The 15,540-nt window shown below is 38.5% G+C and overlaps 2 protein-coding genes across 7 annotated transcripts in view; one reads left to right on the top strand and one right to left on the bottom strand.

The window, feature by feature from the left end:
- Nucleotides 1-12,897, bottom strand: part of palm3 (paralemmin 3) — a 29,277-nt gene extending 16,380 nt beyond the window's left edge. Inside the window, exons 1-2 of one of the 2 annotated variants that reach the window (XM_029501063.1) lie at nt 12,613-12,897; nt 12,401-12,486 (exon numbers count right to left, since the gene is read on the bottom strand). The gene's annotated coding sequence lies outside the window, so the exon portion shown is untranslated. Of the gene's footprint in view, nt 1-12,400; nt 12,512-12,612 lie in introns of those variants that run through there. The other variant, XM_029501055.1, reaches the window with a different exon arrangement.
- Nucleotides 11,968-15,540, top strand: part of plppr2b (phospholipid phosphatase related 2b) — a 48,817-nt gene continuing 45,244 nt past the window's right edge. For 4 of the 5 annotated variants that reach the window (XM_029501084.1, XM_029501085.1, XM_029501083.1 and 1 more), the window contains exon 1: nt 12,453-12,730. The gene's annotated coding sequence lies outside the window, so the exon portion shown is untranslated. Of the gene's footprint in view, nt 12,038-12,452; nt 12,731-15,540 lie in introns of those variants that run through there. The other variant, XM_029501082.1, reaches the window with a different exon arrangement.

The following is a 15,540-nucleotide window of genomic DNA, read 5'->3' as shown; positions in this document are numbered from 1 at the left end:
TACTGACACCAGTGTTGTTTCTACTGTGATGTGACAAATGGCAATTCATTGAAATAATAAGGGGTGAATGTTGATGCTGTGTTTTACTTCTTCACTGAACACAAATAAATGTTTTAACCCCAAAATGCAGTTTGCTTGTTTGTCAGTTGTCTGGTCTGGAGTCTTTTTGTGACCCACACTTCAAAACCTAAAGATATTTAATGTGCATTAAGTCAATAAGACATCTAACAGTTTCAGCTCTAAACTGTCAAAAAAAGATGGATGAACTGAAAGCAACTTGTGCCCTATTGAACATTTTAAGAGCTTCATCATGTGTGTATAGCAAGTTCAAGAATCTTTCCAAGAAGTACAGCTGCCTCAAAGTCCTTCCCTTCAAGATGTCTGTACAGTTTCTTGGTAAACACGGGTCCTGCCCTCATACAAAACAATGTATATTTGCCTTCAGCATATGCTTGTATGTTCATATAAAGGATGAATATCTGCCTAGAGGGGTGCAATTAAGTCTATATGCTATGTGCTGGTGTAGTGACATTAGCTCTGTGGGAACAGATGGAGGAACATTAGAGTGTCTGGAATGAAAAACTTCATGTATGACAGCTACTTGTGACGTTCTTGAATACACAGTCAGCATATGAGAGTATATCAAATCATGCAGATGAATTTTAAGTATTGCCACAATTGCTACATGTATAAAAATTTAAAAACTTTTTTTTTTTACACTATTATTTGGTTTCAGCTAAATCCAGAACACACTTTTTGTAAAATGGAGTGTTTTAAAACTGAGCTGAAGCATTTAAATTCAATTTTCTGAGGGCACAAGAAGACTGACATTGTCCACAGAACAGGACTAACATGGGCTCCATGGGAGCAGGAAAACTGCAAACTTTAAGTAATGAGACTAACCTTTCAGTTTGGCTTTCTCTAGATGGGAATAAATAATTAATGGACTCTTTTCATAAAGATGAATGTTTATTAGGGATTTATGACTACAAACACAGTCAAATCTCACAATAATTACACAAACAGCATTCTGTGATAATCACTTGGTCAGGATGAATGTAAATGGATGTTGGTATTGCAAGCATTGCATCATTTACAATACAATACAATAACATTAATTTTATACTACAATGATAAGTCAGTATGTCTATTAGACAGCTAGCTATGTATTGTCTTGAAATTGGCAGGCTCGCTGAAAATAAAAAAAACAAAACAAAAACATTGTCCATCTGAAAAACCCAAATGTGTCAATTACAAAGACACAATTATAGGCAACGGTCAAGGACAGTAAAACTATTTGGCTAAAAGGCAGGTAAGATGTTCTTCATGCAAGGCTGGCATGTAGAGAGATGAAAGATCAACAGTGATTCATCTGTTTCTGTAAATACCAACCCCTGAAAACACAACACACTCTGAATTGCTAAAATTGCTTCAGGTCTGTAGGGGCAGGGGGAGTCATTATCAGGCCACCCAGTGACATTTTGTTGTTGTATGATGATGCAATTATGCTACCCTTGGACTGCTGGCCCCTCTGCTTCTCTGCACTTTGATGTTTCTGCTCTATTTCTTGGAGAGATGGGGGTTGGGGTTTGAAGAGGTTGGTGATTAGAGTAAAGACAGGGGGCAGAGAGGGAGAGAGCAGAGGTTAGGAGTAAGGTATCAGATTGTGTGCCCTCAATTGTAGATTGTAAACATATTTGAGTACTAACATGAACTGTTTTATCAATGTTATAAACAGTTTTTTAATGGCTAATGCATCTATTAGTGACTCTGGCTTTACTTTGGGTCTGCCATAGGTTCATTACAGTGCTTCGCTCATTATTCTATTCTATTCACCATTGTGCGTTAAACTGCAGCATTTAAACTCCAGCAGTGAAAAGAAGAAAACTGGACCAGGGTGGAAGCAGAAAAACAGCTATTTTAAATTTCTGATTTGAACAGCTCTATATTTTCAGTTCTGTGCAATAGAGAGCAAGTATTCCAAGGTTGCTGTAAGTTGAAAACATCCTTCCATGTATTTGGGAACAGGAAGAGCAAAAACATCCCTGTCCACCAGCAGATGAGAGATAGAATATGCAATCACAATGACCCTGATCTCTCGACTTGTGCATCCTCTAGCTGTCGTCACTGGCCATCGCTCAGGAACAAACTGACTAACAGGCGGCCAACTAACTGTAAAACAATTCCTAGACAGAACTTCAATTGGACAATGGCAATCAAAAAAGCAATCCCTCTCAAGCTTAAGGAATGGGCCAAGGGAATTGTTGTTAAGTGCTTTTTCATCAACTATTGATTTTCAGTTGTTTTACAGACTGCAGCAGAAATTACATTATCGGAGATGGATATCCTGGTTATCTAGATGGAAATAAATTTGACATACTGTGGGAGTATGTGTGTGTGTTTAATGTGTGTGAATAGGTGCTGTATATGCATGTGTGTTTGTGAGTGTGGGTGGGTGGTATGGGTGGAATTTGTGTTGCTTGGATGGGGCCGCTACAAGAGCACACAGCCAAGTTCCTCTGATTGACAGTTAAGGTTGAGTGAGTGAAAATACTGCATTCCGCTGTGTGTGTGTGTGTGTGATCGCGTGCGTGATCGCGTGCGTGCACATCAGCCATCAGCCACGGATGAAAGGTTAATGTGTATTAGGTGTGTGCGTCCATCGTCACAGAGCAAACAGTGTAGCAGACTTTGGAGCGTGTTGGGAATTATCAAAGTCAACAAAGTATATCACAGGTTTCCTCCAACTCTTTTACCACAGCTGCATTTCACAGGCATGACTGTTTTGCTGCTGCTTAACCTATCAAGTAAGATAGAGGCTCATATAACGTGTGCACTTCAAAGCATCAAAGCTCATCAACCTGCCAATCCAATTTTTTATCACTGTATTAACTTTGCAAATACATATCATAAGCTTGCACAATAATCACAGTGGAAAAGTGCGCCTGAGAGCATCAAAGGCATCACTGCAGGGGAATATCAAAAGAAATCCTCCTACAGGTCCTGCTGTTCACTAGTTGGACTAAAGTAAGTTTAATGCACTGACAATTTGACTAAAGACAGAAGACTATGATGATGAAACAATACTGCCTCAAAGGAGCAAATTCCTTTTCTCTCATTTTGTCTCAATATTATACAGCCAAAAAAAGGGATTTAGGAGATTTGAAAAGTCTGTGTAAGGCTACACTGCCATAGCTGTACAGAGCTCTCAGGTGATTTTATTATTATTATTATTAGCCTTTTTAGGCCTTTATTTTAATTAGCAAGTGGCAGAGAGGCCTGCAGGAAACAAGGAGAGAGAGAGGGGAATGACCTACAGCGAAGGTGCCGAGCTGGAATCGATGCTGTGACAACATGGCATATGCACTAATCGCTCAACCACTTGCACTACCAAGTACCCTTATTTTGACAAACCAAGAGTGTGAACATCAAGACACATGAACTTGCTAGGTGACTTTTTCCAACAGTCATCTTGCATCATCATCATCAGAGCAACATGGCTCGATGTGCAGACATGAAGATGCAATGATTGACAGCAGGTCATTCACCTGGCACCATGGACAAGGAAAGTTAATAACTATTAAATGACTATTAAACTCAAAACAACTGATCGATGAGAGGGAATCCTTCACTCATGAGTTTTATGTAGTAATGAACTAATCAAATTTAGACATCATTAACAAATTTCTTTCTTTATAGCTGCTTTTGAAAATTTCCTTATATCACATACATACTACACTGACCTGTGGTTGGCCTGCTTTGCTTTCACACCTCAAAAAGTAAAAAGAATGAATGACGTTAGGTGCTCATTCATTCATCTTCTACCATGAACCACTACATCTGTTTCTGAGTCACACAGGATGCTGGAGCCAATCCCAGCATTGGTTTCCTCCCAACGTCCAAAGACATGAATGTATAGGTTAACTGGAGACTGTAAATTGAGTGTGAATGCAAGCATAAGTGGTTGTTTGTCTCTGTTTGACCTTGTGTGTTGGCCCTGTGATGGACTGGCGACCTGTCCGGGGTGTACCCCGCCCCTCGCCCAATGTGAGCTGGGATTGGCTCCAGCAGCTCCAGCCCAAACCTTCTTATTATGGGGCAACAGCGCTGACCACTATACCGCCATGCTGCCCGACATTAGTATGAAGGAACTCAAATACGAAGGCTGATTATGATTACTTTTATCTAGTCTATCTTATTGTACCAAGTAACCGAGTGGATTTTGTCAGAACAATGTTGTGTAACCAGCCAAACAACAGATGGGTGACATAAGTTCTCTATATTACTGTATACTAGTTGGTGTTGCCCTGTGAATAGTTTCCAATATGGGTAAGTCTCTGACGAGTAGCCCTGTCAAAGTCACCATCTGGTATGCAGATTTAAAATATCATGTCTGGGAGGATTCTGGGTGAGAAATTCGACTCCACAGTAATTTCACTGAGGAGCAGATCTAAAGTGACAGCATGTTGATGCTTTTGTAAAAACCTTGTCATCCACTCATCAAATTAGCAGAGGTGCTGCAAGGATTAACACGGTCATCTGCAACATACATATGCATAGTGCAGCTGAAGAATATTGCTCTATGCAGCTCGGATGAGTCATTCTGGCTCACCCAGTATAATGAACATGCAGGATTATCTACATAATCTGACTGCAAACACATCAAAGTACATTAGTCTAACTGTACACTCTTTCAAGATTGGCTCCATTTTGAAAGTGTTGTTGGAAACCAAAAATTTATGATCAGGCTTCCTTTACACTATATGAACTGAGATAACAGCTGTGCAGCCCCTATATCACTGTGACCTGCACTAACCTAAGTAGCATATTAAAACTTTGACCCTGACTATGATTAAATTATGATCAAAAATTAAGATGATGCGGAATGCTTCATAAAACACATATACTTAATATTGTAACTTTTATAGCCCTCCACAGTCCTGAGGAGACCTCCTGAAGACTTCGAAAATGCTAGTCCAGTACCAAACATATCAATATGATGGAAATAGCAAACTGCTACTGTTTACTATTGAGATTTTAATGCATATCTATTTTAGGCAATGATGACCATGAAAACTTCGAAGCAGGAGACAGTTGGCTATCAACTGCCACCCTTGTGCTTTAAAACAGACTGACTCAGTTACTGTGGTTGCAATGTTTTAGCATTCATGACCTCATCTACCTACGGCTCTATCTGTAAAAACTAGTACAGACACTGAAACATATTAGAATTCATGGTAGGAGGGAAAACACCAGTTTTTGACCCTAGTGTAGAATGCAGAGTGTGTGTCTGGGGTAATGCTTTGCTGATAAGTGAACATAACACACAAACTAAGCAAAACAGACAGTGTACCTAATCGATTAACTTACACAACATAGCTGTAATTAATCAAGTCGCTTTAGGTTTCTATTTAGTATAGAGAGACAAGAAGATGAACATAAAATCTGTTCAAAACAGCCAAGTGCAAAAACCTTGACTAGCATAAGAGTAAGTACTTGCCTCACAGAATGACAGAATGGGAAAATATAAGAAGAGAATTAAATAATACAAAGGAGAAGAAAAAGACATACAGGCTCAGACATTATATACAGTGCAGGCCAAAAGTTTGGACACACTTTCCAATTCATTTGAATGAGAAGGTGTGTCCAAACTTTTGGCCTGTACTGTAGATGGAAAATCTTGCATGGAATCAGAGAGGTTGAAATAATGACAGAACATGAATTTGGGACTTTGAGGAAGTGACATAAGGAGAGGGACCAGTTGGAGACACCTCTTCAGACAAGACCTGACAAGACACTTGAAGAATGTGACACAATATAAACTGTGTGCGAACATCTAACAACACACAAAGTTCACAATGAATACCTTGCAACATGTGCCTGTACACAGGTTTCACGTGAATCCCAATGTGACAGTATAATTTTAACCACCATGAAGCAGCTATAGTTACAGCCTTTCCATTTTACAGCGATTTCTTTTGGAACATCTGCCGATAACTTTTATCCATCAAACAAAACCTATAATGCACTACTTAATGTCTGCACCGTTCACCCTGAGCTTTAAATAAAAAGGTACCAGCAAAATGTATAGATTTGCATGTGCTTGGTGACTAAGTATAAGAAAATCTAGCCAGAATAACTGCTTTGGGCTTCAGCATAGTGTTTAAGATTAATCCATTTTACTGAAATTTTATATGCTAAACAATTCACTTATTACTACCAACTAATGTGGATGAACTGATGTTTCAAATAATTTAGTACAAGTTTCATGGAAATAAAAGTCACCATGGAGTAGTTTGAAAGCTTTGAAGCGTTGATAAAATTTGGACAGACACAGATTTTAACTAACAATTGCTCTTCAGAGGCCTAATCCCCCAAAACCATGCAGCTGCAATAAGTTTAATGTGACTCTGTTTTTAAAAAGCCAGTTTCTGTCTCCTCCGCTCGGTGACATGCTATCAGGGTGGATCTTCATTGAAACTGCTGGCTGCAGGTTAGTTGTGCTATTTTGTGGTTTAATCACTCACCATGCTGTGTGTTAGCAAGACTTTCAGCTGCGTTAATGGAAAGCAGGTTTTGACAGGTGACATTCCCACCAGTGCAATGCATAACAAAAGGGTATGAACTGTATCAGGCTTAAAAATCAGTAGACTTAAAAAAAAAAAAAAAGCTTTGTTCAAGGATATTGTTAGTGCAACTGGACTCAGGACTTTTAATACTAGAGCAGCACTGACAGCGCTGATATTTTTCAATGATTTCTTAATAGAACCATTATATGACTACATATAGATGATATATAAGTGTTCTTTTAGCACTTTGAACAAGCATTTGTTAGACATGTATTGGCTTACTTCAGTGATTTGTTCGCGAATGTGTAAGGATTAGTGTGTGTGTATGCGCACGTGTCTCAAACAGGTTTGGAGTGGAATGCAGTACTGGTGTAATCCAGTCTCGGTTAATTTTTGCTATTGTCATGGAGTCAAAAGCCTGAAGCTCTGTGTGCCACGGGGCCTCGCAGCTCAGTCATGATGGGATTCATCATGTCACATAGCACACTGCAGTCAAATCAGCATCAGGGCAACACAGTAAACATTAACAAATTCATCTGTGGCCACCTTAAGCCATCTTTCAACACATAGGATTTAACCTTAAACTTTACAATAACTTTGAGGTATTCATTCACTACTCTTTCACTATTAGGACTGAAATTAAGCAATTTGAATTATTTCATTACAAAAAATTATCAAGGCAATTTTTCTTCAAAATTTTTGAAAGCTTTGCCCAATTAATTTAGCTTGCATTGTTACTACATGACAGCATGTCTTCAGTGATGCAGCACTTAAACAGAAGGCACACAACGTAACTCAATGTAAACATGTGATTACTAATTTGCAATGGTGAGTTAAGAACATGATGAGGAACGTGTTCTGATGTTCCTAACTTTTGCTCAAGCTTTTTTAGCTGCTGTGTCTGTATTAATACCATTTCCATTTATTTGTTTCAGAAGACAACACCATTAAAAGCAGAAAATGGGTTTAGTTTTGGTTTGAAAAAGGAATATCCTGGATTGTTTTACAGACATGTCTTTTTTGTTCTTTTTCTAATTTTTATTGTTGCTATTTGAGAAAGTAAATTTATTTGATTCCTCAATTAATCAATGAACTCATCTTGGGAATACTTGATTACAAAAACAATTGATAGCTGCAGTCCCATTTTCTACCTTCTTATAAGACATAGCTATCTTGAGTCATAGAGTTTGCGAATTCTACAAGGGTGTCGAGTCACCTTGAAAATGTCTGGTTAGGGAATATAATGTTTAACTTTCCTCCTCTTATTATCACTGTGGACAAACAAACTCAATTCCAGCCCTCAATTACAGACAATATTCTGCTTGTCCTTCATTATACAGCCTCCCGTGATTCAAGATTATAGCTGAAGAAAATGAAGGTGGAATTCATCTTAAAATGATTATATTATAAAAAAAAAAAAACCACATAACTATGCCATGATGATTAGCAGCACTGATGGAACTGAGTAAAATTGATTTATGAATTATGTTCCCAATCCCATTTATTTTACCAAAATGTTAACATATCAGACCTTATCTCACCTATGTAATATGATTTGACATTATAATTCTGTGATAAGCTCAATGTCAGGGTGGAAGGTGTATCTCTCCTTTAGGTACCAAACATGCTTTAATTATTTTGTTATCTGATCTCACAAGTGCAAGTGTGCCTGGGGCATTGAACAAGGTTAAAATGAACTAGTGGAAGCATGTAATATTCATCTGTTTGTGATTTTTAATGCATGTGTGGTTCCAAAGCTGTTTGTACCAAGGTTAAAAGTCCGGGATACAGTAGTTCTCAGGGTCCAACACTGTGGCATTTTAATAACAACCTCAGCCAGCAGTACTTCACACGACAGCTATAGCTGAAATAGGGTCAGCAGGCCAGTACGGAGGAATGCCGCCTCACCCCATGGAAACATAATGGGTCCTACCAAGGTTATAAACTAGATAGTCTGTCTTGACCTGGGCAGGCAAATAATCAATGGTCCACCACAGCACAGAGCTTCACAACTGCAAAAGGATACAGAGCATTTTTCCAAGCATTTCATCAGAGCTCACTTCAAAATAACAATGGGCATGAAGCACACAATAAATCCAAAAGCATTTGACTTACATCAACTCAAAATAGCATGCTGTTCTTAGGGCAAAACTATCTGATGAAGCCAGACTGTAATGGAAGTCTACTTTGTGTTGCCTTCAATGTGGGTCTGACAAAATGGCAGCTTGTTCTGATAGAGATGAAGTGTTAAGCAGTACAATATTAGACAGTTGGAATATTTCATTTAATATCAAATAAAAGCATGTATATAAACATCAAAACACATTGTAATGAAATTTGAAGCCACTGGTGATTTAAAAGGATGTTTATATTCTATGTGTGGTGATGCATTGCCACCTATAATACACAGGAGTGGCATTTTCTAGTCCCCCTATGTTTTGCTTGATGACTAAAAGTGGCAATGTCACTAAAAGTCATACATTTCTTCTTTGTTTCATTATCTTAAGATATACTGTGATGTAAAATGCATGTTGTTGTACAGGAACATTTTATGTTTAAACTATTGAATATGCCAATGTAGGATCACATAGGAATGCAGACCTTAGTAAATATTGGATTAGTTAAATTGTCTCCAGAAACTACTTGGTGAAAAAATGGGCTTATCACTTTTTAAGATGCTCTCACACACACAAACCAATAACTTTCTAGGTTTAATTAAACCAGACTGCAAAAAAAAAAAAAAAGAAAAAAAAAAAAAAATAAATTGACAAAAAGGTTAGTGCTGTGAGGCTAACAAGCTAAAAATATTGTTCAAAATAATATTGTCAAAGACAAATCTGTCCAGGTGTTGTCTCATCAGATAATTACCTCTACAAACATAACATGTTACTGTTTTGGTATTGTTCTTAATCTGCTCCATTAAAACATTGTTGTTGGTTTCAGAATAAACCAATGTGTGCTACTTACAACACAGAATAAACTGGAGACACTAAATGTTTTTCTGTCTTCCTCCTTCTCTAACCAACTGTCAGCCAGAATTTTTAAGGCTTTCTGTCAGCAGATCATTGCAAATAAAAGGAATACCAAACACAGATAAACAAACAGAATGATTTAAGGAGCACTGCATGAATACCGTCTTTTGTGCCTAAACAAAACACAATGCAAAGAGGACAGACAAAAGAATGAGTCTGTGCAATTTAGACTCCTGCCAACACTTAAATGTGACAGCATGGCTAACATCTCAGGTATGTTAGAGCTGACATGGGGACATAATGCAGAAACATGCTTTAGATCAGGTGAGCTCACAGTGGTGTGGTCAAGTACGTTTCAAATTCAAGATTTAACAACAGTGAAAATTTACCCATTCTATACTGTATTTATAATATATATTATATGTATATATGATGATATGCAATGTCGGCTGATTAAAGTGGTATTCCAGTTATTTTACACAAAAATATGAATACAAGATTATTCAATCCAATAACCCAGATGCCGTTATAGGACTAGGCGACAGATGACTAACTAACAAGGATGTTTACCAATCAGAAATAGAAACACATGTTGCATGATGGTAAATGTAGAATTTAGCATTTTAAAGTTTAAACTATGCAAATGACTAGGTTTTCTTAATCTTTCATTTGCTCTTCAAAGTTTATAGAAGCAAAATAATATGTATGAATTTTAAAAACCTGTAGCGTATCATACAACAACTGGGGTTTTCTCAGCAAACATACGACCCAGTTCCTTTATGTCTTTATTTGACCTTTCATTGGCATTTTATTTTCATGAGTTTTATCTAAAACTAAAGAAAAGAAAAAAACAAAAAACAAAAAAACTACTGCTGATATGTCTGGCCAGTGTCTTAGTGACCTGTTGTTTCTAGGTATATCATCTTTGTGCATACTTGACTGTCTGAATCTAATCCTCTGCTTAGCCATAATAATCATAGTCAAAAGTACGGCGCGCTTGTGTAGCATGCACACAGACAGAACAGTGGCAACATGGAATTAAAAGAGGGAATGTGAGGTTAAGCTCTGACATTGACATTCTAACGTAACTTGGAGGCCACTCAATATGCACACTCAAAACGTGTGTAAATATCTTAGTTTAAATATGGAAATGCATTGACGATTAGAAAGGATTTAGTTTCTGATGACAGTGCTTCAGTAGGTAATAGGCACAGAGACGTGCTGAGAGATATGCTGGAGGCACTGTGGCAGTGAGGAATTTCCCTCCTGTTGAAGATTCATCCATCATCGAGTTTGCCAAGCAAAGAAGTGGAAGTTTTAATCACTCTTTTGTTTCTTCCCCTTTATCTTTTGCTTTTTTAATCTTGCTTTGCCTTGTCAGAGCCTAACTCTGACTCCTAGTCTCGTAAGCACAATTAGAAAAGATAAACTCTTGCTGAGTGTTGGTGCTGACGACCAGACACTTTCTCCAGCTCTTATCTGTCTTTGACAGTTTTCATGCTCACTCTACCCCTCTTACTTCCTCTTTGTACATTGGGGTGGATGTTCACAGATTCATATCAAAATCAAACTGCTTTGCAAGTGACTTATTCATCCACCTGATCTACATGATACATTTCAAATCAAAGCTAAACTTTTCAACTGAATAGCAACAACTAGCAGATAAACCACGGGAATTGCCTTTTGCTACTCAGACTGTGGTTGTATTCCCTGTGCACTGAGCACTTTAGTTACAGATTGACATATCCTATTGGATTCTTTCACAACAGAGCTCTAACCTCAACAAATCCAAAGGTTTTGCTGCATTTTTTTAAAACAATACAAGAGGGAATACCTCACAGTTATACCAGCTAAACTAATTTCCCATTTTCCCATGACAGTGATGGTCTAAATCAAGTTTTGAATGCAATGTGCCATTTAACAACAGTGCTAATCTGTTATCAGCTGTGATCCTTCATGTGCAACTTGTCTTTGGAACCCTTAGGCATAAGCGCACTTAAAACAAACAGGACTTAGTCTTTCCAGACCAGTAAACTGAGTCACGGATATGGCCTCAAGGCTCTGGGTTTTTCAGCCCGATTTAAAAAGAGCCACGTCAGGTCTCTTGCTGGGATATATGCTTGTAAACCTTTATATTCAGCTTTACTAAGCAGCATTTTTTATTTTTATTTTTTTGGTCAGAAACAATCTAAATGAAGTAGTGGTTAAACAGTAGTGACAGAACAGCCACAAAGCAGATAAGTCATACGAGAACCAGAAAATAACAAAGAACACGACATCTTGCCTGTATAGTGTGTGTTTTGTGTGTTTCCTGTGTGTGTTTGCTGCAGGGGGTGTGTTTGTACTGAGATGCAGAGCAGTTAGAAAAGTGTCAAGACAGCCTCACTATCTTAACCATGGCATCATAAAACTGAAGTAATTGCCTTTCAGACTTGAGGCTATTGCACTTTATTACTCGCCATAAAACGCCTTCATTTAAGAGACGCAGATGCACAGGTTAGTAGCACACACATTATGATTTATCTGTTAGATAAAAGCTAACACAACCACGATAAGGTGGTCGCTCACAAATGGGCTCAGTTTTACTCTATTTAAGTGAGCTATTGATTTCTGGGGTGAATCCGTTAGCTTTTGAAAAAGCAGAGGGGGGTCAAAATGGTGACTTTTCAACAGTGTAATGAGTTTCAAGCTCTTCCAATGCTAAACTGGGCACAGACCAGTCTACAGCAGCCGGTTCTCAGCTCACTTCCACCACTTGGCTCGTTTTCAAAAGGTGTCAACCGAGACCGCGCAGAAAGCGCCTTCACTGAAGCCCATCGGGAAAAAATGGCGCTCAAAAAACGTCAAAAATAAACTTACCTGTTCAAACTCGACCTCTTCTGCGTCCAAGTCCGTCAACACCGCGAAAGAAAAACGAAACCGGTGAGAACAGCGCAAATACGCCACTGCAAACACGACAAAAAAAAAAAAAAAAAGAAAAGTTGGACCTCCTGCTTCCAGTTACAAGAGAAGTAAATGACGACAGACACACACTTCCTCCTCCTCCTCCTCCTCCTCCTGCAGCTCCACACCTGAGCAGCCTCCGCCGGAGAGCTGCAGCTCAGACACACCGAGCTCCGTCAGCTCCACTCCGGCCGACCCGCCGACGACTTTACTCAACTTTTCAAAACCTCTTTCTGGGAGGAGGGGGTGAGTGTGTGTGTGTGTGTGTGTGTGTGTGTGGTGGGGGGCTCCCCCGCCGCCTCCCTGCGTGTCCCGGCCCGTAGGAAGGAGGGAGAGAGTCGGTGTGTCCGAGGGTCCGGCCCCTCACACAGACGGCCCCGGGCGGCAGCAGCAGCCTCGGGTTTCCTGTTGGGCTCTGACTCAGCTGCAGCAACAGGTTGAGATGCTTTCAGCTTTCATTTGTCTGAAACCGGTTTCGCAGAGGAAGAGCAGAAACACAGTGCGATATTTCGTTTCGTTTCGTAAACGCCTAAGGCAGTTAAAAAGATCAAACTCAGGGTATTTCCACCTTAAATAGCCACGTAATTGGCAACAAGACTAAAGCATTAATGGTGCGATACAGTAATGATAATCAATCTGTCTTCACCATGTGGTCTGTTTCTCACAGGTGTTCAAGTCTGATATCTAAATTAGGTCTAATGAATGAGAGTATCTCACCAACCAGGTTATTGGGAAAATCTGACATCCAGTCATCATGTGAAACATTTGTTTACAAAAGTAAAAATTCTTTCACCTCCAGTAAGGCAGTGCTAACCCTTTAATTCCCTTTTAATGATGGGTGGGGAGTATTGCTGTACATTTGTTAATAACATAGATCCTTAAGGGATTCTTTTGTTTGGGTGTTACGAGAGTAACAGTAAAAACTACTAGTTCAAAATCCATTTCATTTCAAGGAAAAACAGGAGATTAAAACGCACGAAAGTTTAAAAACAAATCTGTTTTTAAATTATCTATAATAATTAGTAGACTTTATTAGTAATTTAGAAAAGCTGTTTGTGAGTTTTGCTATTGATATAGCTGATGTTGGTAACAGCTGTTTACCTACCTCACATTAATTACTTTATTAATCAAGAAGCGAGTCTTGTCTTTCAAAAACAGTGATGGTTGAAGCTTTGGATTACAAAGTAAAGAGCTGTCAGTGCTGCAACTGCAATAGAAAAATCTAACAATTTCACATACACCATCAGCACACTGTGCTGTGATTTGCTTTTATCAAGTTGTCTCACAGGCTTTGGTAATTGGTGATTTTATTTCAACTGTATGTCATATCATTCATTGCTGTGAGTAAGATATTTCTTAACATTTTCTTATGTTTATTCAGATGGGCTTCATTCGGAATATGATATCTTGCTTAGATCTGGGCCCATAATCGGCATCTGCCTTTTAGCTTATGGCCCATAATACCAATGAGACCATTCAAACACTCTATAGGTCCATGATCAAAATAGGCCAAGTTATTTTTTTATGTACATTTCATTCCACTCATGTTTAATTTATTCTACAATACACTCCTTTTCTGATTAATTGCATTTTCAGTTTGCCCAAATTTAGGGTATGAACGCCTGAAGGGCTTGTGCAACAACATCTTTAGAGATGGTCAGTCTTTTAGGCTCATAAATTACATCTTAGTTGACCTGTGCTGGATCTTTTTCATAATCCTATTTTGGTAAAAAAAAAAAAAAATCCGATTAATTCTTTAAAGCTTAAATCCCCAAGCACGGTAATTTGAAGCTAGACAGTCTTTGGCTGCGATCCACAGTGATAGTGTTGAAATGAGCACATGCACTGACTCGGCCTACTTCTTATTCCCCAAGACAAGAAAAAGTCTTCACATGAACAGCCAGGTAGTAGCAGCACACATGCTCATATTGCATGGCTTTCCCATAGCAAAATGAAAAACAGTCTGACTTCCTTTTGTTTCCTTTTGCAGGTTTTGTTGGTGTAGCAACATTTCTTTAACAATACTGAGCGCACGTGCTTTTGTGTGTTCATGTATACAAGGGCCAGCACCTGCGAACACAGCTCTTTGCTTAATTGTTTGTGTGCTTCTATGTGCTAGTGTGGGGTCCTGTAAAAAAGAGCACTTTTTGTTTCTGCACATTTGGGCTCAAACGCATTCAGCATGTAAAAAAGGGATGAGAGCAATTGATTTAGTAATATGAATATTTTGTGGTATTTTATTTAGCGATAGAGTTCATATTGTGGACATTTATGATGATGATGTTTGTCAGTGAAATAGAAATATGTTGACCATCTGAAGGACAGACTGGTGCCTTATAACCAAGTGAAAATACTGTGTCCCTGCTGCAAGACGTGAATTATTCTGCAAAACCCCAGGTTGTGATCAATGTCTTTCACTTAAAAATGCTTTTCTCTTCAGCGGGCAGAGGATGTGTTAAAATACATAGTTGAAACTACAATCACCAAAACATGGCTTAAAGTGAATAAATCTAAATCAATTTTGAGCTGCTGGCAGGGAATGACAATGGCAATGCATTGAATATGACATCATCAACAGCTAAAAAAAAGCAAGCAATCGTTACCATGATAAAAATTACAGCTTTAGGTTGACCAGGTTTTGAAAGTGCTGAAAGCATTTGAAATAATATAAGTACTCTGAAATACAAATGTATAGTGCAGGTCTAGATATTTTTAAGTTAAGGTGGAAAAGTGACCTTTTTATTTCAAAAGCCAGCATGTAATAGAAGAAAATGAAGTTTGTATATGTGTTGGCAGCTGTGTCTATGAGTATATGTATATAGTGGGGTTTCTTTCTCATCTCTTCTTACTCTGTTAAAAAGAAAATTTACCTTAATCTAAGTGTGTGTGCACAGACGTGGTTATGTTTGTGTGTGTTCCTTTGTAGGCTCCACACGCACTCCCCCATGTACCCCGTGTACCCTGGTGTGCTCGTCTGACAACGTCTGTCTCATCCCTGTGTTGCCCTTTTCATTGAATACAAGAACTATTATATCATATGCATCAACCTATAATAC

The sequence above is a fragment of the Echeneis naucrates genome, chromosome 1, assembly GCF_900963305.1.
Source record: "Echeneis naucrates chromosome 1, fEcheNa1.1, whole genome shotgun sequence".
NCBI lineage: Eukaryota > Metazoa > Chordata > Actinopteri > Carangiformes > Echeneidae > Echeneis > Echeneis naucrates.
The sequence above is the reverse complement of the archived record's forward strand: the minus strand, read 5'-3'. Positions and strand labels throughout refer to the sequence as shown.